We start from the raw sequence: 25,655 nt of genomic DNA, 5'->3' as shown, positions 1-25,655 counted from the left end.
TCCCCTCTACTACCAGCCACGTAGGGGGAGGGACTGGGGAGAGGCACTCAGCCCAAACCCATCACTTTTAGTCCAAGGGCTGTGGGTAAAGACACCCCTAGGTTTGAAAGGTGTGGAGTCAGGAAGATGGGGATCCCAGAACGTGGAGTGCAGATCAGAGGCAAATGTCCTGGGGGGTGATCAGGATATTTCTCAGAGGCCCACAGTCCACCTAGCATCCACATGAGGACCCCCTGCCCCCAAAAGCCTCTGCAGAGGCCAGGCCCAGCAAAGGGCTACTGGGGGACAAATCTTGGCACCTGTCCCCAGCGAGTCCAGTTCCTCCCTGAAGTGGGTGGACAGGCTGCCCGTGTTAGATGCCGGGTCTCTTCACTCCGTCTTCCGCTCCCTGGGGCTGCGAGGGGTGGGGCAGGCCGGCAGCGCACTGTGTGGCCCTGGCGAGGCCTTTACTGAAGGCCTATGACGTGGGGTTCTCTGATTTGCTTTCTTGGCTGGACGGAGGTTTGCTGTTCCAGGGGCTATTGGTACCCAGGGCGGGGGAGCCGTTAAAGCTGTCCTCGTGGTCAACGCCCGCTGGCTGCGTCAAACCCGGTCTTCCCCAGCCGGGCGATGAGCCTCTGGTTCTGGTCCCCGAACTCCCCGCATTAGGGTGGGCTCCCCCACCACCACGACATCCTGGCTGGAGAGGGCGAAGGTGCTGGCTCGGCTTTTCTTCTTGCTGTTGTTGGTGGGGGTGTTGCCACGCGCCTACCCCCCCCCCCCCCCCCGTGCTGTCCCCTAACATCAGTTTCTGCGGTTTGCTGGGCTGCTGCCCGCAGGCTCCAACAGGGGACGCTACCATCCGCGGCCACTGGGGAAAAGCCGGGTCTTGAGGCCTCGTGGAGGGTGGCGGGACGTGAGCTCCTGCATGGCTCCTGTCGGGCAGCCCACACCAGGTGATTTTTGGGAGAGGTGATCTAACAGCAGGGTCCTAGGCACGCGTGGCAAGGATGCTGCGGGATGAGCTCCGCGTGCTCCAGATGCTGAAGGGCCACGTCTGTATCCACGTCATGCCGTTAAACGTGAACTCCAGATACAACCGGCCCTCCATACACACCCGGGTGAACATGGGTTGGCCATGCCGGGTCCCCATGCTGTCCTGGTCACAGTCGAGGGTTACGTGTTGCTATGGAATGCCTCCTTGGGGTGCCGTAGCACCTGCTCAAAGATGCTGCGGAAGTAGCCTGGGACGAGGGTCTGGCCAGGGTCACCATCCTCAAAGAATTCAGTTGTGAAAGCGTCTCAGCAGGGACTGTCACACGCCTCTCTCTGGTTTTGAAGCCGCTGGTAAGCTCTCATATTCTGTAATAAGTTTGGTTGCCATATGGCGCATGCCTTCCAACCCCGGACTCCTGGTACGTGGGCGGGTGGGTACCTGGGAGTCGCCCCCACCAGGATCTAGCCTGGGGCCGGATGGGAGGGGGAAGGCGTCTTTTGGGGGCTCCTTCGCAAGTACAGTTTGGGTGATTTTGAAGAACAACCTGGGGGAACTGAGGGTGTCAGGAGAGGTTGTAGGAATAAGTTGTAGGACTTTCTTTTAAAATAAATATAAGGGTAGGGGCAGCTGCAAGCCCAGTCAGGCCCTGGCAGGGGTGAGGGCTGAGGGGCCGACCTCAGCTGCTCATGTCCCGAGTGGGACCGGCAGGTGTGGCTGGGAGCTCCACTCACAGGCTGCGCAAAGACTCCCGTGCACAGCCTCCCTGCCCCTCACCTCAACCCCGGACCTCAACCCTGGGGCAGGCACATCAGGAAGCCAAGAAGCTGTGGGGGAAGTTTCAATGGCCACTGGGTCTGGGTGAGGCCAGGAACCAGCCTGGGGAGTGGTGGGGTGTGGGGAACCAGGAGCCTTCTTTGTTTGCAAGTTCTCTCAACCATGGCTGCTCCGCTCTTTCCTCTCTCCTCCTCCTTCTGGGCTCTCCTCGTCACCGCCTCTTGCTACCTTTGCCTCCAAGCAGCCCGCCACCCCTTCCCAGGTCACCAAGCTCCTCTGCTAGGGCACCAGGCTAGGCAGGACCTGGCACTCACACTCACTCACACTCGCGCACACACAGAAACAGGTAGCGCCGGCCTGCCCCCTGCCTTTTCTCAGTTTCTCTCTCTCCTTCCCTCCCCACTGGCTCTCAGAGTCTCTCAGAATGAGGTCCTGGGGCAGGCAGAGGGTGGATCTGCCACCCTGCCTCCCTGCCTCCCCCCACCCCCGTAAATAGTTGTTACAATATTATTGACTATGTTCTCTATACTGTACTTTATATCCCCATGACTATTTTGTGACTGCCAATTTGTACTTCTTAATCCCTTCACCTTTTTCACTGTGCCCCCAAAACCGCCTCTCATCTGACAACCAACAGATTATTCTCTGTAACTCTGAGTTTGTTTCTATTTTCTTTGTTCATTTGTTTTTAGATTACACATTTAAGTGACATCATATGATATTTGTCTTTCTCTGTCTCACTCCACTCAGCACAGTACCCTCTAAGTCCATCCATGTTGTTGCAGATGGCAAGATTTCATTCCTTTTTATGGCTGAGTACTATTTCACTGTACATATGTATCACTTCTTTATCCATTCATCTATTGATGGGCACCCTTAGGTTGCTTCCATATCTTTACTATTGTAAATAATGCTGCAATGGACTTATGGATACATATGTCTCTTTGAATTAATGTTTTGGATTTCTTCGGATAAATACCCAGAAGTAGAATTACAAGGTTCTTCTTTGTCTCTTGTTGTAGCCTTTGTTTTAAAGTCTGTTTTGTCTGGTATAAGTATTGCTACTCCAACTTTTTGTTTGTTTCCATTTTCATGAAATATCTTTTTCCATCCCTTAACTTTCAGTCTGTGTGTGTCTTTCGATCTGAAGTGAGTCTCTTGTAGGCAACATATGTAAGGGTTTTGTTTTCTTATCCATTCAGCTCTCCTATGTCTTTTGACTGGAGTATTTAATCCATTTATAATGAAAGTACTTGTTGATAAATATGTAGTTATTGACATTTTATTACTCATTTTTTAAATCTTTTTTCTACTTCTTTAAGAAGAAGAAACATTTAAAATTTAAAGTAATTGTTGATAGATATGTAGTTACTGACATTTTATTATTTATATGTTTGATTTTATTTTCTTCTTCTTAAGTAATTCTATTTAACATTCTTTGTAATATTGGTTTGGTGATGATGAACTCCTTTATCTTTTTCTTATGTGGGGAGATCTTTATCTGTCCTTCAGTTCTAATAATCTTGGTTGTAGGTCCTGAATTTTCATCACTGAATATTTCCTGCCAATCCCTTCTGGCCTGCAAAGTTTCTGTTGAGTCTTACGGGAGCTCTCTTGTGGGTAACTAACTGCTTTTCTCCTGCTGCTTTTAAGATTCTCTCTTTGTCTTTCACTTTTGACATTTTAATTATGATGTGTCTTGGTGTTGGCCTCTTTGGGTTCACCTTGTTTGTGATTCTCTGTGCTTCCTGGACTTGTATGTCTATTTCCTTCACCAGGTTAGGGACGTTTTCCATCATTATTTCTTCAAATAGGTTTTCAATTCCCTCCCCTTTCTCTTCTCTGTTGTTATGCTTGATATTGTCACCGAGGCCCCTTAAACTATCCTCACTTTTTTGGATTCTCTTTTCTTTGTGCTGTTCTGATTGGATATTTTCTTCCACTTTATCTTCCAAATCGCTCGTTCAATCCTCTTCTTCATCCAATCTACTGTTGATTCCTTCTAGTGTATTCTTCATTTCAGTTATTGTAGTCTTCATTTCTCACTGGTTCTATTTTTGTTTCCTATCTCTTTGCTGAAGTTCTCACTGAGATAATGAACATCCTTATAACCAGTGTTTTGAACTCTGCGTCTGGTTGATTGCTTGTCTCCATTTTGTTTATTTCTTTTTTTCTTTTTTTCCTGGAGCTTTGTTCTGTTCTTTCATTTGGGACATGCTGCCTCCCTGCACTTGTATCTGTGTATTAGGTAGGGCTGCTATGTCTCCCAGTCTTAGCAGAGTGGTATTATATAGTAGGTGTGCTGTGGGGCCCAATGGCACAGTCTCCCTGGTCACCAGAACCAGGTGCTCCAGGTGTGTCCCTTGTTATAGTTGATCTATGGTTGCTGTTTGCACATCAATGGGAGGGACTCACCCTCAGGCTAACTGGCTGTGAGGACTGGTCGTGACTACAGTGGTGCAGGGGCTGACCCTATGGAACAGGATTCACTTTAGCAGGGTCCTGGTGCCTGCCCAGTGTGCCCTTTGGGTGTGTCATTTGTGAGGTGGTTGGGTGTTCTGGTGTGGTCTGAAGCTGGCCACCTGGTGTGTTGGTTCTGGGGCCTCTCAGGAGGGCCTCTGTTGCAGGCCCAGTATAGCTGCTTCCTATGCCCTGTCCAGGGCCACTGGTATGACGTACAAAGTGATCTGCAGATAGTTGCCACTTGTGCTGGGCTTGGAGGCACCTGAGGGAGAGGCTAAGCTGTGCATTGAGACCAGCGGCCGCTAATGCCAGGCCGGGGCTGCTCAGCCAGGGGCACTGGACACGCCAAGGACAGATGCTGCTTGTTTGGGGTTTGTGAACCTTTGGGAGACTTTAGGAAAGTCCACAGCGTGAGCCAAGACAGGACGTTTGTATGGAAAAGCTGCTGGAAGGAGTTTGGGTGTACCCGAAAGCTGGGGGGTGTGGTCTCAGAATCACCAGGGCGGGGCCAATGAACATTAACCAGGTCGGTGGAGACTCAGCTCTGGCGGCCGCCTGCGCGAGCATGCCGGGAGTGGGGAGCGCCAACAAGGCAACAGTGGCTTCCGCCCGCTCCTGCCTCCGGGAGAAAGCTGCCCCTCCATTCGTCACTCTGAGACCAGACAACTCGGTTCCTCCCTGTATGTCCCTGGTGCCTTTCTAGCTGCTGTCCCAGCGCTGGAGCTCGGAGCGAGTGAGTCCATCAGTGGGTAAGCCCATGCGCGGGCCTGTTAGGAGGAGCACCTGGGAGTGTAGCTGCCCTTCTCTCACTCAGCCACAATCTCTGCTGGTTTTCACAGCCAGAAGTTACGGGGGCTTCTCTCCTCAGCACTGGAACCCTGGGCTGGGGAGCCTGCTGGGGGGCTGAGACCCCTTGTTCCTCCAGAGAGGACCTCCGCAGTCAAGATGTCCCTCCTGAAGTTTAACCGCAACAGGCAGGTATCTCTCACAATTGTATTTTGTTATCTTTTTTTAGTCTCCATCATAGTGATAACTATTTCCTTGTTCCTAATTTTAAAACTTTCCCTAGCGATGTATTGATGAGATACAATGCGTTTTCTCTATTTTTAAATGCTTCAAGTCTGAGCGCCACAGCCCACATATACCGGGCTGCCTCGCTAGAAGGTGGCCCAGCCCCAATCCTGGCTGACTTCTGCTGCTCCCGCTGCAGGTCCTGCAGGGTACGTGCCATTCTGCTCTGGAGGAGATAGCTCGGCCAGTCTCAGAGAGGCCTTAAACCGCAAAACTGTGAGTAGAAAAAAATGTACACTCTTGCTCATTTCCATTAAGAGTTTGCAATCATGAATGGATTTTTAATTTGATCAAATAGGTTTTCCACACGTAAGGCAAAGATTACACACGTTTTCCCTTCAGTCTGCTCAAATGGAGGATTGTACTGGTAGGTTGTCCACTTGCTCATATCGCTAACCTTTGAGTGGGCCATGGGTCATGCTTGCCAGTATCTATTAAATTGAATAGAGTTATTTTTAAGTGCAGTTGGCCCATGGTTCTTGGCTGGGTTTGAGTTTTGTGTTTTGCCAGCTTTACAAAATGATTTGGAAATTTTTCATCCTTATCTACCTCCTTCTTCTGATCATAAACCTTGAATATTATTTAAGCATCTCTTAAATTGTTGGAAATCTGCTGTAAAAATGACGAGGCCAGAGGCTCCTTTGCAGGAAACCGGTGAAGTCTCTGAAGACTTCATTTGTTCCATGTTAACTGGCCTATTTAGAATGTTTCCTTTCTACAGGAGTCAGTTTGGGTGATGCACGTTCTCCTCCAGATCTCTCCATTCATTTGCATAAAGTTCAGGAAAGCTTGCCCTTATCTACTTTTTACTCCCCTCGCACCTGTAGTCACTCCTTCCTTATTATTTTCTATTATTAATAGTTTGTTGGTTTTATTGTTATTGTTAGTCTTTGATGTTTAAAAACCAAATGTTGAATTTATTAATTAGCTCTATTTTTTGTGTTTCTAAGTAAATGATTTCTGCCTTTATTAATTTTTTGTTCTGCTTTCCTTAATTTTATTTTTTTAATTTTTTGGGTTGAATAATTAAGTGATGCATTTCCACTGATAGTTGCTAATCAGTGTATTGGCAGAGGAATTTCTTCTGAATGCTTTTATAGTCGAATTCTGTGGATTCTGGTATCTTGTTTTCATTGTTATTATGTTTAGGTATTTTGCACATGCAGTATTGTGGTTTTGATTTATTCTTTGACCAAAGTGTTGTTAAATGGAAGATTCTTAACTTTTCTTGTGACATATTTTTATAATTGGTTTTACTTTCTAATTTTGGTTTTTAATTTCTGAGTTTTTCTAATGCTGTCTGTAGAGTTTCTACTCATTTGGTATTTAGTGAGGTTTTACTTGTGGCCTAAGAAAAGGTTAATTTTTAAGGACTGTTACATGAACACTTGAGAATGTTTGCATATATTCTGTTTCCATGGCATATAATTAGACATATATTAATTAAATTCACCTTATTAAGTATTTAAGTCTTCTAGATTGTGATGCATTTTGTCTACTTTTATCTCTTATGTAATGAGTGCAGTGAATAAAGATTCTGCCGCCAGTATGCTTCTATTTGTCCCTGTCATTAGTTTTTGCTTCATAAATGTTGCTTCCAAAGTATTTGGTGCATAAAGCTGAGGTTTGTTCTGGCTTAAATTCAAATCCTGGCTCTATCAGCTATTAAGAGTTCGGCCTTGGTTGAGTTGCTCTATTGAGCTGAGCTGTCCTTGTCTGGAAAATGGGATAATGATTCATACACTGCGGAATCATGAGGAAGCTTAGGAATAATGCCCGTGAAGCGCCAGGCCCGTAGGTGACGCCAGTGACCTGGTGTGGCTCTAGTTGTCCTGTCATTGGTCTCATGCTTCTCCTCTGTTAGCAAACATGGTGGTTAGCTTTCATTACGAACGTGCGATCAGCAGTGCACTTTCTGAATGGTTTCTCTACCTCTCTGGGGGTTATTTATGTAAACGCGTCCACCACACATACTAGTTTGCGTTACTCATGTTAGTTTAATGCTGTTCCCCGAGTACCACTGCTAGTTCTCAAGCTGCCGTTACTGTTACTACTGCTGCTGGTATTGCTTCCATGCAATAATTCTACTTTTCTGCTATTTCTACTCTAACACGACTTCTCATACAACTGCTTCTGGTGTTCTTACTGTGTTGTATCACTATGCAATCATGGCTTGTGAATTACAATTATGTATGAGCTTTTTAGTATAAAGGGATGTGGGACCCGAAGCTGGAAGGTCCGGCGTGATTCCAGTTTTGCCACATATTCAGAATGACTCGCTTGCTGTCTCTAAGCACAGTTCCTCATCCGATGGGTGAGGCTGTCAGTGCTTCCAGGGTTTCCTCACAGAGTTGCCATGACGTTCAAATGAGATAACATTTGTGAAAGCCCTACGAAGAGTCTAAGGCTCCAGAGGTCCTCTGAAATTATGAAATCCCTGTGTCTTTCTTTATTTGCCCAGAAAGGCCTGGCCGGGTGTGTGGGGATGTGGGAAGGGAGGAGGTTAGCACTGATAGAATAACATAGGACTGAGCGCCTCAGTTTCCACCTCTAGTCCCGGACCAAATGCATTTATAGGGAGGATCACGACGGCCTTGACATTCTGGAGCCACGCTGATTCTCTGCTGCTCCTGGAGAGAGAAATTATGTACATAGAGGCCAAAATATGAGTAACACTCTGCCCTTTAGAATATTGAATCTCAAATTTCCAGTTGAGTCCAAACTAAATCCAAGATAAAAATATATATCTATAGATACAATAATTAGTTTAGGTTCCAAAATTTATTATTTCCTAAGTGAGGACAAGAAGATGGCTTCTGCCCAGGTTTCCAGGAGAGCGGGGCTACACACCGGAATGATACTTTTTTGTAAGAAGGGATTACGTGTGGTTTTCATTAGGGTTGCCAGTTCTTCCGTCAGCGACAAGCCTGTTATTTCCCAGGGAAGTTTGCATTTACAGTCGCCGAGCCTTCCAACTACAGGACAGAAGTGGTCCTGTGTCTGTGCCCTTCCGCAGCCCACTGCAGGACAGAAGTGATGTCATAAATGAGTTGTGAACCTCCAATTCTGGGTGGACTACTGACAGCTGGGCAGGTTGGCCCAGTGGTGCCCTCTCCGAGCTTTCATTATTCTCATATTTATTACATGAGAGATTCATTCCTAGCATTTGTGTATTGTATTAAATGAGATCTTACATGCAAAAATGTTTGAAACAGTGAATGCACATAGTAAACATACAACAAATGTTATGATTAAAATGAAGACAATCTGTATCCTGCAGGGGGCTTGGCTATTAAAGGGAGGGACCACATGCCTGGCACATTTTGGGTGTTTTGGAAATGTTACCATTTTCTCTCAGATGTTCCCCTGTAAAAGATGATGTACGTGCTGCTAACGAGAGCCAACCACACATTAGAATTTTGGAGGAGTAATTAGGAGAGTCGGGCAGCTTACTTCACGTAGCAACACTCATATGAGTGAGTTCCCACACGTGAACATGGTTATGATATTGAGTGTGACATAAGAGCAAACAGAAGTGAGCTCCGGGTGGAGGCATGCTGGACAGGTCATGCCCTGTCACAGACAGGCGCTCACAGGCAGGCGCCGGGCCTGGACACAGGTGCCTCCTCTGGAGCAGGCGTCCAGGGAGCGACCTCGCCTCCCTGCTACGATGAGTCTCGTCAGTAGACGTGACCTAAGGCAGCTTGTTTCAGAGGGCTTCAGTGGCCAGGTAGATTGTTCTGGGTTGTCAGCAGTGGGAAGGATTAGGGTTCAGTGGGGTGGGAGGCCAGGTGAGCGAAAGAGAGTCTAAAGTCTGAGGTGGCAGGTGGGCAAACTGACCTGGAGAAACTTCCGAGCTCAGGTGTGTGTTGCTAATCCAGGATTTTATCAGGAGAGCATGTATTGTGTTGGGTTAGGTGGTCACTGCCTCATGACCAGTCTGCACAGAGGCCGGGAGGCCGCACGGACCAGGGTAAGAGAAGGAGCCATGGTTCCCTGGAGAAGGCACTTTACCGCTGCATGTCTGGGAGGCAACTGCTGGAGGGTGGCCGGGTTGTCCACATCACCCCGAGCAAAGGGAGTGACAGGCTGAGTGGTGGCTCAAGCGACATGAGCACCTTTGTCCCTGGCGGGAGCACTCCAGAGCAGAGAAGGGTGTCTCTGGATTACCGACCAGGAAAGTGAGTGCTGGCACGAGAGGTCCACCGTGAAATGAGAACAGATTTACCTGGACAGATGAGGGGTGGGGACAGATACGGGGACTTTATCTGTGAACCTTGGTCACTTAAAAATTGTCCCTAGGGCTCGCCTGCATTACAAAATCGTATTTTTACGGCTCCGCAAGTCTACAAATCGATTTTATAGGTATATGTAATATTTGATCATCAAATTCCACAGAGGAGGATATGGAGCCTGGACAGGCAGAATTTGCTCAGGTTCATGTGGCTCGTGAGAGGGGACACCTGAGGGGATGGGCTTCAGGTATGGGCTCTTTTTCTCTAACCCTCTTGGCCTGAACATCCTAAATTTATCCAGCCTTCCAGGGGTCATCAAGGGGTTGGTTCTTTTTTGAAGCTCATTTATGACCATATGTTTATTCAACTGGTGCCTGCAGGCAGCGTCTGGCGCTGTGTGGGTGTGTGTGCACACATACCGACTGAAGCAGGTGTGTGCTTGTGAGTGTGTGATGTTTGCCTGAGCGTGCACCTGATCCTACTTCAGCCAACCAGGGGCTGTTACCGCTGAGCTTATCCAAACACCCAGCACGGACGTTTGGCTGTAATGCGTGTGACTGAGGCAGGGCTGGGATGTGTGGTATGATGGGGCATAATTCCCTTTCATTAAGCCCTGGAAACATCTGTTTCTCTTCAGCCTGTTTAAAGGTTTCACTTTATTAGATATTGGTTAATGATCACAAAGCCATTTGCCATTAAAAACAGGTGTTCCTCCCTGTGCTGAAAGCTGGTGAGTGGGGCTAATGGCAGAGTGACAGGTCATGCAAAAGCGTGGGCGTCCCAGAGCGAAGCCCGAAAGCACTGAGGCAGCAGAGCATTCAGCTGAGAGCCCCTTGGCTTCCACTGTCCTGACCCCAGTCCTGCCAAGTCAGGATCATTCATGTTTCGTTGGGTGGGGTAGTCTCTAGTGTGGTGGAATGTTCCATTTGGACACATAAAGCACGTGCATGCTGGAGTCAGTGTGGAGCATCTGCAGTGTCCCTCTGGTCTCCTTTGTACCAATACAATGGACTGCTTGCCCTTGGATGCTGAGAAAGATGGTGAACTTGGATAGCTGCCTACCTGATTCTCCAGGAGTAGAGAACCCCAACTTTGCTGGAGCCAGGCCCTGGGAGAAGCATTGGAGTGAAATTGCAACCACCAGCACCACCGAGCTCTCGGGAGCTCCGAGAGCTCTGGAGTGTGATTTTCTTCTCTTCATGCAGTGCCGTAAGGTCCCACCAATGCTCCCGCTGCTGGCTATGATAACTAGTAGCTTACAGCTTCTTCATCGTTGAGGTTAATGTCAGAGGTTTTACAGGGAGTCTGGGACGGAAATTTAAGAAGTCACGATCCTGTTTCATTTCAATCCTGCAAATGTTTAATGCGTTCCTTCCTATATGTGTACAGGGTCCTGAGCAGCACAGTGATGTAATCAAAGGCTGGGATGTAATCCTTTGACAAGCTTAAAAAAATATTTTTGATCATCTAATCAAAAATTCAGTTCGTATCTGCATGACTTTAATGACTTGAGTTATTTCTACTCAGTACCTATTATAAGCAGAAAGTTCACTTTTCTTCCTTCAGTGTATCCAGAAGGGAATGGATGGAATATGGCAGACGGCCTGTTGTTCAGGCTAGGACTGTGCAGCCCTCTCGTTCAGTGGCCCTGCATGTTGGTTGTGCATTAGAACCAGGGGAACTTTAAAGCATACCGACCCCAAGGTCAGCCATACCCCAGAGAGTTAAGTCAAAACCCCTGAGGCTGCGATGGAGGCGTCATGTTCTTTACGGTCCCTGGTGGTATCAGTGTGCAGCTCCTCCTGAGATCCAGTGCCCCGGGGCTTAGAGAAAACAACAGGTGTGTCACATTGGAGAGACCAGTTTTACTCCAAACAGCCAAGTGACTTATTTTTCAACAGCTTGGTTTGGCTACAGAGTGTTGTTTTTGGATCTTCAACATGCAGCAGTGAAAACAAAAGTTCTTGAACTTGAGGGATCCAGAGCACTCAGTGATGTTCTGTTTCAAATATCCACTCACTTGCCACTTATTCAGTAAGTGTGGGTGAGAGCTTATTTCGTGCTGGCATTGTGCTGGACAGAAGGATGGTACAGCTAGTTCTCCTCCACATAAAAATGTCATAATCTAGTGAATGAGAGAAACAGGGAAACCAGTGACTCCAATCCAGATATACACAGATCCCCAGCCTCAGACGATGGCACCTGCTGCAGGTAATGGCTCCTCTTGCCACTGCTCTGACCCTGGGGCTGTTTTCTACCTGATCATGAGCTAGCTGCCTCTGTCCTTGGCTCTGAGACACATCTCAGGCCCCTTCTGTTGGACAGTTCACGCACCTGATCCATTGTTATGCTCTTTTGCACTCATGTGAAAAATCTACATCTCTGTGTGGTAGGTATGACTATAAATGTATTTCACTGAGAAGAAAGGTTGGTTTATTAGTGATTTGTCCGTTCCTGGATAGCAGCTTTCTTCATGGTCCTGCTTTGGGTGAAGAGGCCACCTCTCCCACAGCCGACTCTGCTGGGCCCTGGCAGCCACAGCCCATCTGGCTTCCTTATTTGCAGAAGAGAAGGGTTTGTGGCAGGCACTGACTCGAGTCCAGGTTTTCAGAGAGCGGTAGTGCAGTGGGCCACACAGGAGAGCTGGGGTACAGAACATCCTAAAGGCCTCCCCCGGGTGTGTAGGGGGCCTTTCTCTCATCCCCTTAGACGCCAGCCACCAGTGATTGATTTGTTGGCAACAATGGAGTATCTTCTTCCACTGATGTGCCAGTAACCCTGGCTTCCTCCTAACGTTCCGCTCCAACCTCTCTAAATCCGGATATTTATGCAGCGATTTTCAAGCCTCAGGTTCGGCAACTCTCCTGTGCACTTAAAAATTAAAGTCTGTGTGTTCACCCCAGTCAATTCATCTTTATTCCTTTGACATTTCATCCAAAGAACAGCTAACCTGGGTAGGGCTTTAAATCATGACCCCTAGCCCATAGGTTCATATCAAAGACCTGGGGCACGTATACTGTATGTCTGACACATCAGCAATGTGTTTTCCTTAGGTGATATTACCTTCAAGAGAAAAGAAAAATTACAGCAAGTGTGACGGTATTTATTGAGAGATTGAGTTCGGCTTTGTGCTCCCCTCAGAGTTACCGGGTGAAGTTGGTCCGGCTTCTTGGAATTCCAAGGCTTTGATCTTCTCACACGTGCAGTGAGAGGTCGGAGTTGTATTCCAGACCAAATTTGAGTTTTTGCGCTATAGCTGCACAGGATGTGAGGTGAGGCCATAAAAAAATCCACCAGTTGAAGACAATCAAAACACTGACACTTAGATGGCTTATCCGTCTAAAACACTGACACTAAGAAGGCTTGTAGGCTATCCTTCAGTTTGAGGTAGTTGTAGAGCTACCTTTCAAAAATGGCGCTCTGTCCCCAGTGGCGAGCATCTCTGACAGGCCAGTGTAGCACAATGCTCCATGCTCCTTAACCTCCTAGCTCCCAAATGTCACTTGGTGACATCGTATAGAAACCTGTGGCACAAGTCCAGCTCAGAGGGCATGCACAGTAGACGTGACTCCTGCCTTCTAGCCTTTCCTCGTCTCCAAGGATCGGACTTGTCTGATGGCGTCTACACGGGCTGTTATCATCTGGCTCCAAGGTGTCAGCTTCCCAACGGTTGTAGGTGACAGACATTTGTGCTAGTTTAGTGGCTAAGGGACATTGCTAGGTGTGTGTTGGCTTTATGAAAATAAACAGAGAAAGAGAGAGAGAGAAGACAGAGACAGCAGTTAGGCTTTTACTCTAGCTTTTTTGGCTGGCTGCTTCCTGCTTCATAAATCTGGGGAGGGAGGTGGGGGTGCGGGTGAGCTGCTGGGGTCCCCAGCCTGTGGCGGGGTCGGCCTCAGCGCCTCTCAGGCCAGCTGCTGGCCCATCTGCAGCTGGGGCTGGCTCGGCCATCAACGGCCAGAACACTGCGCTGGAGCCCTTTACTGCTTCACAGCAGCTGGTGTGAATGGCAGTGGAAAATAAACCCTTCTCTTCCCCAACAGCAGGAAAACGCTCCCTAAGACAAACAGCCGCCCCCGCCCCCCCACCCCTGCCAGCTCTTCCATTCTGGTTGAAATCTCAGGCCTGCGGTATGAGCCCCATGGCTGGAGGTTTTCACTTTTCACCATCTGCCTTTTCACTTGGGAGTCCGTTGGATCCCCAGCGATGCATCCATGTTGTTTGGCATTCAAGTTAGTTCCCCGCCTCCTGAGGACTTAGGCGCCCAGGAGAAAGGAGGGGACTTGAATTAAGAGGGAAAAAAACCCGTTCGTTTTCATTTCCTTTGGATTTTAATTTGAAAAACATTGTTTGAAATGACAGAGCACAGACAGCTATTCTGTGAGCCGTTAGAAGCTGTGTGTTTGCCTGGACCAGCTCCGTAACTCAGGGGACAGGAGACAGGCCGTGGGGTCTGTGTGCCTTCAGCTCACCTGCTGCCCGCAGGCCCAGCACACAGCAGGCCCCCTGGATCGCGCTGAAACGCCCCTTTGTTAAACTTGGCCCTACACCCCTGAAATTCTGGAACCTCAGTTGAACAGCGCAGGGATTCTGATACGAGCCGAGCTAAAGAGCCAGAACGAGGATGTACTTGTTCTTTCACTCGGCAAGTATTTTTAATAGATGCTAATACGTGCCAAGCACTCTGCAGTCTTCAGTTAAGACAAACCCCAAACCCTGAAGGGGTTCAGTGCCCCACGAGGGAAATGGAACTCTGGACAGTGGTGCTGGTGTCAGGACAAATGTGTGGAGAGCCCTGGGGTGCAGGGGAGGAAGCTGCCAGACCTGCCGCTGGGGAGGGACCTCAGGGAGCACAGGCCTTCCACACGGTGGCCATGTCGGGGTGGGACTGAAATCCCCACTTCATTACAGCCCAGATCTCCAGGAAGCATCTCTTGACATTTTAGCCTAAAGGGATTTTTCATTCCTCTGGGTTCCAATAGTTTAGTTTCTAAAGCTGGTTTTCACTCATTCCGAATCGATATCTCAGTTCTGTCCCTAGAGGTTCTGTGGGTAAAGATCATACGTGACACATCTGGTGTCCCTAGTTTGTATGCTTGGCAGGGTAGGTAAGTGGTACGTGCTTCTTCTTTGCCTGCATAAACGGCTGGGCAGGTATCCGCTTCAGTCAAGTGCTGTGTCAGGGCCTGGCCAGCTCAGGACCAGTCTGGACAGATAGGGGACAGGGGAGCGGGGCCTGAGTCCACTGCTTGCAAAGCATCCTTAATCCTGCTGGCCGTCCCGATGGAGTTAGTATCCACCAAGGTCCTTACCCTAATACTGTTGAGCTGGGAAGGTGAGCACTCAGATGAAGAGCGTATGTTCGAGCTAAATGGAACCTAAGTTGAGGAAGCTGGGCAGACGACAGAGAAGATATCATATGAGAAGGTCACGGTTCATGGGCTTCCTTATTTTAGCGCCATGGTGTGCTACCTGGTTTCTCTAGACTTTGGCGTCTTCATAATTAATGGCATTTGTGAAGAATATTTTTATTGAGTAGAGAGGAATTAACAGTACACATCTGAGTATGTGAAAATACCTAGCACAATTACTGTCAGAGAAAGAACTAGGTCAGGATTCATTATATAAAGACATTTGTAGAAAGGGAGCCCATTGAGTTTTTTCTTTTTCCTTTCTTTTTTAAAAATCATAGCAACAAGTGTACATGGTTTTTAAAAAATCAGAGCTCAGGCCAAATCTGTAGACCCCTGTCACACCCCTCCTGAGTCCCCAGGGTCAATTACTCGAGACTGTTTCAGCTATTTCTTCTGGTTTAAAACTTCAGATTTCTAAATAACATATATTCTGTTTTTTTAAATTGAAAAATTCTCATTGATTCCAACGACGAACGATGGCGGTTCAGATGTCATACCGTATGTTTACCACACGTATCTAATATAAAATAATTGATTTTTTTTCTATGCACCTGCCAATAATGCTTTTTGAAAAGATGTTTACGATCCCCCCTATATCATCCAATACATGGAAAGTATGTTGATTCCATTGTGTCACTGTTGTTGAGACACGCTTCTGAGGTCTTCCTGCCCTAGCCCAGAAGAGGTGTTAACCTCAGAAGGCTAGGCTCTGCAGATACCAATAATCATTGTTACGATTCTTATCTGAGCCCTGTTACTTTGAAGGTACTTGCTTCTTCTCTCTGAAAGCTTCACTCTCTTATCTTTATGCTTGATATTCTGAAACTCTGCCATGATGCTTCTTGCTATCTTTTATCCCCCCATTTATTAAGTAGGTCACTTTATTGCTTTCCTGTGGCAGCAACAACGAGCACAAACTGGGTGGCTTAAACAACGGAAATGCATCCTTTCAAGGCCAGCAGCCTGACATCAGTTTCACTGGACTGAGACCAAGGTGTGGACAGCCCCGGGCTGCCTCCAGAGGCTCAGGGGAGACCCGTTTCTGGCCTCTTCCAGCCCCTGGTGGCTGTAAGCATTCCTTGGCTTGTGGCTGCATTGTTCCAGCCTCTGCCTTTGGGGTCACTGTGCCATCTCCTCGGTGAGTCAAATCTTCTTCCTCCCTCTTATAAATAAAATATACAAGTCACCGCATTTAGGACCCACTTGGATAATCCAGGATAAGCTCCTCATCTCAATATATTTAACTTAATCACGTTTTCAAAGATTAAAAAAAAAAAAAACACCATATAACTTTCACAGGTTCCAGGGACTAGAACATAGATATCATTTGGGGGGCTAACATCCAGCCCTCCACAGTCACGCAGTAGGGAACTGAAATTCTTTGGCTCTAAGATGTTTTCTTTTATGATTTCTTTAATAATTCTTCCCTTCCATTTATTCTGCTTGTTTCTTTCTGAAACTCCTATTATTGAGACATTTGATTTCCTAGATGAACCCTCTTAATTTCTTAACTTCTCCTGTTTCCCATTTTCTATTAATATAATTTGTATTCCGATTTCCAGGAGGTTTTCTCAAATGTAGTTTCTAGCCCTTTTATTGTTTTTTTAATTTTATGTATTAAAGTTTTCATTTCTCAGAGCTCTGTTGTTCTGTGTTCATATTTAGCAGTATTCTGCTCTTGTTTCATTGATGTACTGTCTCTGACGATATTAATTAAATGGATTTTTAAAGTTTTCTTCTGTTCATTGTGCTGTTCCTTCAGTTTCCTTTTCTCCTTGTTCTTAAGTTCCAATGTGTCTTTCCTGTTGGAGGATACTCTCAGATGTCTAGTGTTCTTGGTGTTCTGCTCATATTTAAGAGTCAAGTATGAAAAAGCTCATCAGAAGGGCTGTGCTACGTGACTGGGAAGCTTCACTTAGTAATTGTGCCTGGGGTGAATATGACTGTGTCCTCAGACCCATGTCTCTCCTCTTGGGCTCATCCATTCTCAAGAAATCCACTCTCCATCTCCTGCCTAGGGTGTGCTGGGAGCCCAGGAGAGAAGCAGCTCGGGAGGACTTTCTCTTACCTCGGTGGCCTCATCCATCCCCTCTGTCTTCAGCCTCATGCTTTACCTTCTCTTCCCTACTCCTGTGTCTGGAGACTCTGATTTGATTTCTCCATCAAGTAAACACCCAGCACAACCCAGAAGAAGGACTGCACAGTGCAGGGTGGAGCAGTTCTGGAGGCCGCGTTCTCTGTACACGTGTCCAATCAGTGCTTCTGTTCTAGGCTTTGCTTCCTCCTCTCACTTCTAGAAGTAAGTGGAGCCTTCACTTTCTGAGATTTTCCTGTGGGATGTGTCATTAATAAACTATTGACTTTTACTTAGCATAACACTTAGCTAAGTGAATAAGTCAGACTGAGGAAGAGAAACACCATCTGATCTCACTTATAGGTGGAATCTAAGGAACAGAATAAACGAGCAACCCAAACAGAAACAGACAGAGATACAGAGAACAAACTGATGGTTGTCAGAGGGGAGAGCAGGAAGGGGCTGGCTGTAGAAGGGGAAGGATGAAGAAGTACAGTTGGTTGTGGCAAGGTAGTTTGGGCATTCAGAGCATGGCTGGCTTCAGGAATATAGTCAATAATATTGTAATAACTATGTATGGTGTCAGATGGGTCTAGATTTATCTACAAAATAGTCATGGGGACGGAAAATACGGCACAGGCAATACAGTCAATGATATGGTAATCACTATGTATAGTGCCAGGTGGGTACTAGACTAGTCAGGGGGATCACTTCTTAAATTATACAAATGTTTAACCACCATGCTGTACACTTGAAACTAATATAAAATAATACTGAATGTCAACTGTAACTTAAAAAAAAACCCACAAACCTACTGACTTTTAAATACAATAACGTTAGTTTTCTCGTTTGGATAAACAGCAGACACTGAGTGCATACAGTGTGCCAGGTACCAGGCTGGACATAATCTGAGACCTGTGGGCGGTTGGTGAGATAGAATTAGTGGAGGAAACATACAGGGAATCATTCAGGAGTGAGTTGGGCAGAGTCAGGGCAGACGAATCAGAAAGTGTCTGTGTGCTGCCCGTGCCAGACGGAGTTCATCTGGGGGCGATGGGCCGTCTGGGGGTGATGGGCCGTCTGGGAGAAAGTTTAACACAGGTGTGTTCACCGCCTCCCTCCCTCTTATTCTCATTTCTTTTCCGCTTTGTACCCCTGCTTCTCTCACAGTCTTTCTGATAATAAACACTTTCATTTATAAATCTCCTAAGTGGATTTCTTTTCTTTGAAGTATTTAAGATCCTTTAACTAATTTAGCTACTCTTGCTTTATGCCATTTGTTTTTTTAGTAACAAGTGCAGAGTTTGATTTGTTTGAGGCAGATTTTTTTTTTTTATTATTAAAATGAACAGTTCACACCAATCAAAAGAAGTCAGTGCTTTGAGTAGCTGAAAATAGACATCGAGCTTTGGAACATATTTTGATAACTGAACAGGAGGACAGCTTCAAGATTTGTGACTAAAGGTTGTCCAAGATTCCCATATTTTAAAGATTTGCAGGCAAGCTCAAAACCTGTTTAAAATAAGGAACTCCCGTCTCAAATGCCGGTTGCACTTGTGCTATGTATAGACAGTGCTTATTTTATAAATGTCATCCAAGGGAAGGTCAGAGCTACCCACCTGGTCCTTCTCTGTCCCAGCTATGAAAAGAGAACGTTGTGAAAAGAGAGCTTCCAAAAAATGCACGTCTCTGGCCATGTATGAAAAATAAAAAAGGAAAAAGAAAAGCAGGAAAGGAAGCCCGATGTGTGGAATCGTGAGCCAGGTGCTGTGCCCAGCACCATCCCCTGCAGTAAGCTCAGTTCCTGCGATGGGGATGAGAGTCATGTCACTTTATTACCACCGTCTTCAAAGGCAAAACCCCGGCTCAGAGGCTGCAAGGTCCAGATCACATGGCGGAACAGGGTGCGTGTCTCGGGGAGGAGCGGAGTCTGCACCCAGGGCCGCCTGGGCTTCCACAGCCGCATTTCAGGTTCCAAGGGAGTCAGCACGAACCCAGTGGTCCCCGTGGTCCACTGCCGGGAGGAAAGCGCTCTGGGAGGCGGCTGTGCGTCGGACGGGAGGGCAGGTCCCGTGGGTGCTTCCTTATGGGCAGCGAGAGTCTGTCTTCCTCCAGCCTGGAGCAGAGGGTCAGTTTCAACCCTCTGACGTGCCAAGAGCCCCATCTGCTCCTCCATCTGAAATGGGAATATTTTGTTCTCTCTCTTTTTGGAATCTTGATTTGGTCTCAGTGTTTGCGTGGCAGCCTTCTGCCCAGATGCCAGTAATGAGGAACACGTATTACGCGATAAGGGGGAAATCAGTGAAATTGACACGAACGAGAGAGGAAAGTGGCCAACGGGAAACAAAGAAAACCCCAAATCTTGCTGAAATGTCCAGTCCAGGTGTGATGGGGAATGAAAGCCCATTCCTGAGCGATTCCAACGGAACTGACGAAGCCCCCACGTGTGGGCAGAGGGCTGGAGCCGCCCGGAAGACGTGCTAGAAACACCTGGAGGAGCCGGGGCCTGCAGACGCCGCCCGGTGCCAGGCCCAGCTGCTGTGTATTAGGGACGCTCATGTTTCATGTGGCCGGCCTGGGAGCGCATGCTGCCTCGCACGCACGGTGTGGCCTCTGCACACGGTTGGGTCAAGTCCATGGGCAGAGCTGCACCTCTCCATTATGAGAACGTGAGGAGAACGTTTCAGAGAATCATAAAATTAGAGCTTGAAGCTTGGGGCGTGGTTACGGGGTGGGGGTGGGGCGCCGTGGTTCAGGGCGTGATGGACCAGGAAACACCGCATGGAGAGTCCAGAGTCACCCCTGGAATGTGCTGCTGGTTGACCTCCAGAGTCCCCCTGAAGCTGCTTCCTCAGCTGGAAAATGGAGCCAGGGCTGGTTCCACGGAGAGTGGATGCAAAGAGCAAACGAAGCGGCAGGTTCAGTACGGTGGCGAGAGAGAAAGGTGTTAGTGGTCACCTACTAGGAGCTCTCATTTTAGAGCTGGGGAAGGGAGGCCTGAGGAAGTCAACTGAGTAGTTTCCTTTTTTAAAGAAAAGCAGTAATTGTATAGCTCTTTGCATTGATTAAAGTGTTTTCAGATGAGTTGTCACCCGTGGTTCTCTTGGTGACCCCTGGATGTGTGACAGGCTGAGTTAGCCTCACGCTGCACATGGGAATGCAGACGTGTGGGTCTGGCCTTGGCATTTCTTGCAGGAGTGTCGCAGTCGCCTGTGGGCCACGGACTCCCCGGGCTGGACAGGAGTCAAGGCAGGTCATCTTGTGCTTGACAACCTGCCCCGTGGGCGTCTCTGTGCTGCCAGGGAGTCTTTCCAAGACTCCTTGGGGGGAAGTAAGCAGCCCACCTCTTCCAAGTTTAAAACCAGACTTTGATGCAGATTTTTTGGGATATGAAGAGGGCTAAATTGATTTCTTTAAAAGTTTGAAACTCTTGAGTTATGCTCTGGTTCCCTGATTTGGCACATGGGGAACTATGAGTTGGAAAGGTGAAGCCACCTCTGAGGACACACTCATCCTTGAAGCGGCTCTAACTCTTAAGACAGCACTCCTGCCACAAAACAGAAACTCATCCCTTGTGGGTCATTTATGGATTCCCTGGGGTGTCAAAATAAAGGCTGAATTTCATATCCAGGTAGGAGAGAACACATTTTTGGAATGCGGTCATGAAAGTATTTATACAATGACAGCAGGTCATTTAAAAATGTCTATTGTTTTTTATTATCAGGTAAGAAGTTGATGCACCATACACATTTCCAATCCTATCTTAATTTTAAAAGTTAAGGCACATTAAAATCAGTAGTACGATAATTATTCCTTACGATTAAAGGCAAATGGAAAATGGAATAATAAATGTCTCCTGTTACAATTTCTCGGGTTTCAAAGACATCAGGAGACTGTGTCTTTGAACATGGGGGCGCAAGCGTGAAGTGAGCCTGACAAGCGTGCAGCAGCAAGCACTCTCTTCCCCATGCCGGGAAGACAGAAGAAAGAGAATGTTCCTCCCCACCGCCTATGCCAAGGGGTGTGGAAAACGCACCAGGGCGGTTCTTGGCTTCAGAAAGTTCATGAGAGAAGTCGGGTCCTTGCTGGGCCAGCGTCTGCCCTGAGGGAGGCCAGGCTTGGCGTCCAGCACGCAAGCAGGGCACTCCATTCCAGAGCAGGTGCTCACCGATTGCTGCACCTTCGCAGAATTCCCGGTGCCAAGTTCAGCCTTTGCTGGCAGAGCAGATCCCTGGCCAGGGGGCTTCGTACCATGTCAGAAGCGGCTTTGAATTCTTTGTTTTCCAACTCGGAAAACGTTTTCTTTCCTCTTTGTTCTGCTCTCCCTGTCCCTTGCCTCTCGTTTGAGTTTGCTTGTTCAGCACAGCAGTCCTCCTTCCCGACAAAATAACCCACGTGTCCTTCCAGATGTTGGAAATCTGAAAGCAGTCTTGGCTCACCGAGAATTTTCTTTGAGAAATCACCAACTTTGTCCTGAACAGCAGGTGTCACTGTTGCAGCAGAAAACCCCGCGGGCCCGGGGCCAGCCCACAGATATTTTTACCCAAAGGAGAAAAGGCCCAACAGGAGACACAAACTTGGCAAAAGGAACTCCAAAATGAGTGAGAAACCTCATCAAAGGCTATAAATTATCAGCATGTCTTTAAAGGCTGAGCTGTCGGCTTTGAGCACCCATCCTTCTGGGAGAGGCAGTGGGACTGGGCCAGTGGTAACCGTTAATGACCTCACAAAAATCGGCAGCAGCAATTAGGTCCTTGATGCCCCGGAGGACAATCATTTTCCTTGCCCAGGAGGGAGAGAGAGGAGCCGGGACCAAACCCCCTCGTCTCCTGGACCACAGACCTCAGGGGGACAAGAGGCAGGTTTGCGGTGCTGTGCTGCTGTGTGCAGCCCAAGTCCTAGATTCCTGATGACTCTGGAATGCACAGTGTTCCTGATTCACCCGGGATGCCCAGGGGGACGCAAAGCCATGCAGGACCCCACTGGCCCTTTGGCAGCTCAGGCTGGCACAGACTGAATGCAACAACAGCAAGGAGCTTGTCACCCCAGCTTCTCCTGAGTCTCTGTGCACAGGAGTGTGTAAGACCAGTCACTCACAAAGGTGCTAATGCACACACAACTCAAAACCATACCTTTGCACGAAAATGTGCTTTGTTCTTTGCAGACGTGGCCGTTCATCTAAAGCCAAACATCATGAAATATAAATAAGAAGGGTACCTGCCTTCCGGCACCCATGCAAACTACCTGTTTCAGTCAATGGGACTTTGAAATGCTAGCATGCAGCCATAGCACGTGAGTAAGCCACGTTCTCCTCATTAATAGAGAAAACACAGGAAGTGAAGAAAAACTGGGAGAGACTGAGGCTGGGACCAGATGCCGATGGAGTGTGATCCATCAGCTCCCCAAAAAGGATCCCTCTTGCCATGGAGGCCAGCGCTGGGGCCGGGCTGGGACCTGCGCTTGCTCTTCATTGGAAGCCAAGCTCCCCAAGGACGTGAGCAGCGTCTGCAGCACGTGGAGACAGAGGGATCCTGTGGTGTTTGCTTCAGGGGGAAGAGAGAGCAGAATGTTTGTCAACTCAAAAGTACTAGGTTCTGGGGACAGCTCAGCGGGAACACATACCGCTGTCCTAAGAGAGGGACGCAGTATTGTGTCAATACTCAGATTCAGCTCACAGACCGGGGGTGCTGGTGGTTTTCGTAACGCATCCAATGACATTTTTCATTTAAAAAATTGTCTTTAAATTCTGTGTTTTTTTTTTTAATATTAAGCCGTTTCTATTAATGTTATATATGTTGCATTAATAATTTAAGAAGTCACGTTGCCGTATCTCTATTCCTTTCTTCTCTAGTGAATTCTCCTATTTACCTGTATGTTTCTCATTATCAAGTTATACCATTATTTCACGCTTTTAAAAATTAATAGACTTTATATTTTATAGCAGTTTTATTTTTACAGAAAGTTGGGCAGGTGGTCCACAGAGTTCTCATGTACCCCCGCCGTCCTCTGTCACAGTTTCCATGTTATTAACATATTTCTTTACTGTGGTACTTTTGTTACCATTGAACCAATATTAAACAATCTTAGCCAAAGTCCGTAGTTTACATTAGGGTTCACTCTTTGTGTTGTACATCCTATGGGTTTTGACAAATGCATAACGTCATGCAGCCACCTGGACACACCATACAGAACAGTAACACTGTCCTTATCGTTCTCTGTGTCCGCAGATTCATGCCTACCCTGAAAGTGGGTTTTAATCCTGGACCTGTAACTAGCCAGCTGTGTAGCCCTAAGTTAGCCATGTGATCTCTCCGAGCCTCAAGTTCCCAATCTGTGAAATGGGATTTATAATACTGTCTGCTTTATGGAGTTGTTGTCATAAGGACCGAGGGAGAAAAGGAATATAAAAACACTGAGCATAAATCCTTACGTGTGGTAAATACATGTTAACTATTAATGCTAGATAACGTGGGTCAGTGCTTCGTCCTCCTTCCGCAATTACAGAGCTGTATGGCTGTAGGACCCTCCGACTTCAGAGGTGACAGGGAGTTCCATCTCCTGTCCCCCTGTGAGAGGTGACAAGGGTTGTCTGAGGGCTGCTTCATGCAGGGTCCTGAAGCTGGGTGTCACTTATATAGGGCAGAGTTTCGATCTTCATTATCACAGCCTGTCTAGGGCAGAGAGGAGAAGTGATGTACGAGGACTGCATACTTGCCTCATTTCAGACAAGACCAGAGTGGTCAGGAAACTTTATCCTCAGGTGACGCAGCTCATTTTATGCCCGGTCAGGTACAGCCTCAGTCTCCTGGGCTTCACTGAGGTGATTTTCTGTTCAACCATGCAGCTACCACTGCTGATAAAACTCAGTTTGAAATACAGAGAACCTTGTACGAGAAGGTGGTGTTAGTGGTAAATCTCAAATGCGTGCACTCAGGCCTCTGGATGGGATCAGGGATTTAACTCTTTAACTCCAGAGTAAAATTTCTGTAATGACTCTGCCTCGTCTCTATTCCCAGGGTAAGCTAAGAATTATGAATTTTCCTCCATGTCCGTCAGAAAGAAACGACAGCAGTGCCATTGGACAGAATCCCTGTAGAGACCCCGCCCTGCCCTGGCGAGGTGACCGGTAGGCCCATATGTCGTCCAGACGCTGACCTGCAGCCCTATGGGTCGATGTGACCAGTGCACAAATGGCCATATTTGAAAGTAAATGTCATAGAGCTGGAGATGACCCTTACGGTTTGGGGCCAGCGTTCACTCTAAATGGCATATCCCTTCTCCTTCTCTCCCTCTGTGCTTTCCTCTTCCCCGGGACCCCAGGGTTCCTGTACCCAGACGGAAGTTGGTGCAGAGAGAGCAGCGTCAGTGTTCATACACGGCTCCTCCACCGCCGTCAGAAAAGCCGCGATGGGCTTCACCTGGCCCCACCTGTGGTTTGGAGCACGCAGAGGCTTGGACTTGCTCCCGAGTGACCATCCCCCTTCACGTCCTGTGATGAGGTGACTTGATCCTGCCATAGAGCAGTCGTGTGAGGCAGAGTGAGCACCTGGCATGGAGGTGGCCCAGTGCACACAGCCCAACAGGGAAATCTCAGCGCGACCCCAACGGCTCCTGGTCCCGGCTGTGTTCTACATGGGCTGCTCACCTAACCTGTTTGTCTTCACTTACTACCAGGATTTTGACTGCAGTGGTCCAAAATTCCATTTCTAGCAGATCACATATCTATTTCTAACAATACCCAGGGCTGCTTTAACTCTATGTGAGAATCGCAAGAGAATTAGTTGAGAAGGGCCAAACCCACACTGTGGAATGAGAAAAGAACTACCATGGTTCCCCGAAAATAAGACCTAGCCGGACCATCAGCTCTAATGTGTCTTTTGGAGCAAAAATTAACATAAGACCCAGTCTTAACTTACTACGATATAAGATCGGGTCTAATATAATATAATATAATATAATATAATATAATATAATATAATATTATACGGGGTCTTATATTAATTTTGCTCCAAAAGACGCATTAGAGCTGATTGTCTGGCTAGGTCTTCTTTTCCGGGAAACACGGTACACATTTTATTAGGCGTCTTTCCTCATGCACAAGTTTAAATACTATCTAATACAGTGGCTCTAAGATTCGCCTCCTCAGCCAAGTGTGACCAAGGTAGTCATTTCTATGGAGTCTCTTCTAAGTTTACCTGGTTCCCGTAGCCAGACCCTGCCAGTCAGCTTCTGTTGGTGCCATGCTTTCTGGCCCCATGTCAATAGATGCTAGAATGCTACTTCCCTCTATTGTGTTCTTAAATAATTTTCAGAAAGTCCTTGGTTTCTCATTTCAGTTGCTGAAAGAATGCCGAGACTACCTCGCTCTTATCCACTGCATTTCTAGGAGCATAATAAAGGCTTCCTTTCCTCCATCTGCTTTGCCCACCTCAGCTATTGACTTGATAGAGTGGGGGCTGGGAGGGTAATTATTATTTCCCTTTCTGCGTGAGTGGTCTCTAGCACAGTTTGTGTCCACGTGGCTTTCACCAAATGCCCTGACCTGTCCCATTATAAACACTCTGGGTTTCCTTAAATATTGGAAGCGTTCTTTAAAATCTGTGGAGTTTGCTTTGTTTATTTGTATTGCTGTTTGAAGGATAACTTCT

At 47.4% G+C, this 25,655-nt stretch overlaps 1 pseudogene; it reads right to left on the bottom strand.

Annotated features, from left to right (window-relative positions):
- Nucleotides 1-457: 457 nt before the first annotated feature.
- The window catches only part of LOC117032829 (LIM domain-binding protein 1-like), a 66,765-nt pseudogene continuing 41,567 nt past the window's right edge, over nt 458-25,655 (bottom strand).

Source organism: Rhinolophus ferrumequinum, chromosome 13, assembly GCF_004115265.2.
Source record: "Rhinolophus ferrumequinum isolate MPI-CBG mRhiFer1 chromosome 13, mRhiFer1_v1.p, whole genome shotgun sequence".
Classification (NCBI taxonomy): Eukaryota; Metazoa; Chordata; class Mammalia; order Chiroptera; family Rhinolophidae; genus Rhinolophus; species Rhinolophus ferrumequinum.
The sequence above is the reverse complement of the archived record's forward strand: the minus strand, read 5'-3'. Positions and strand labels throughout refer to the sequence as shown.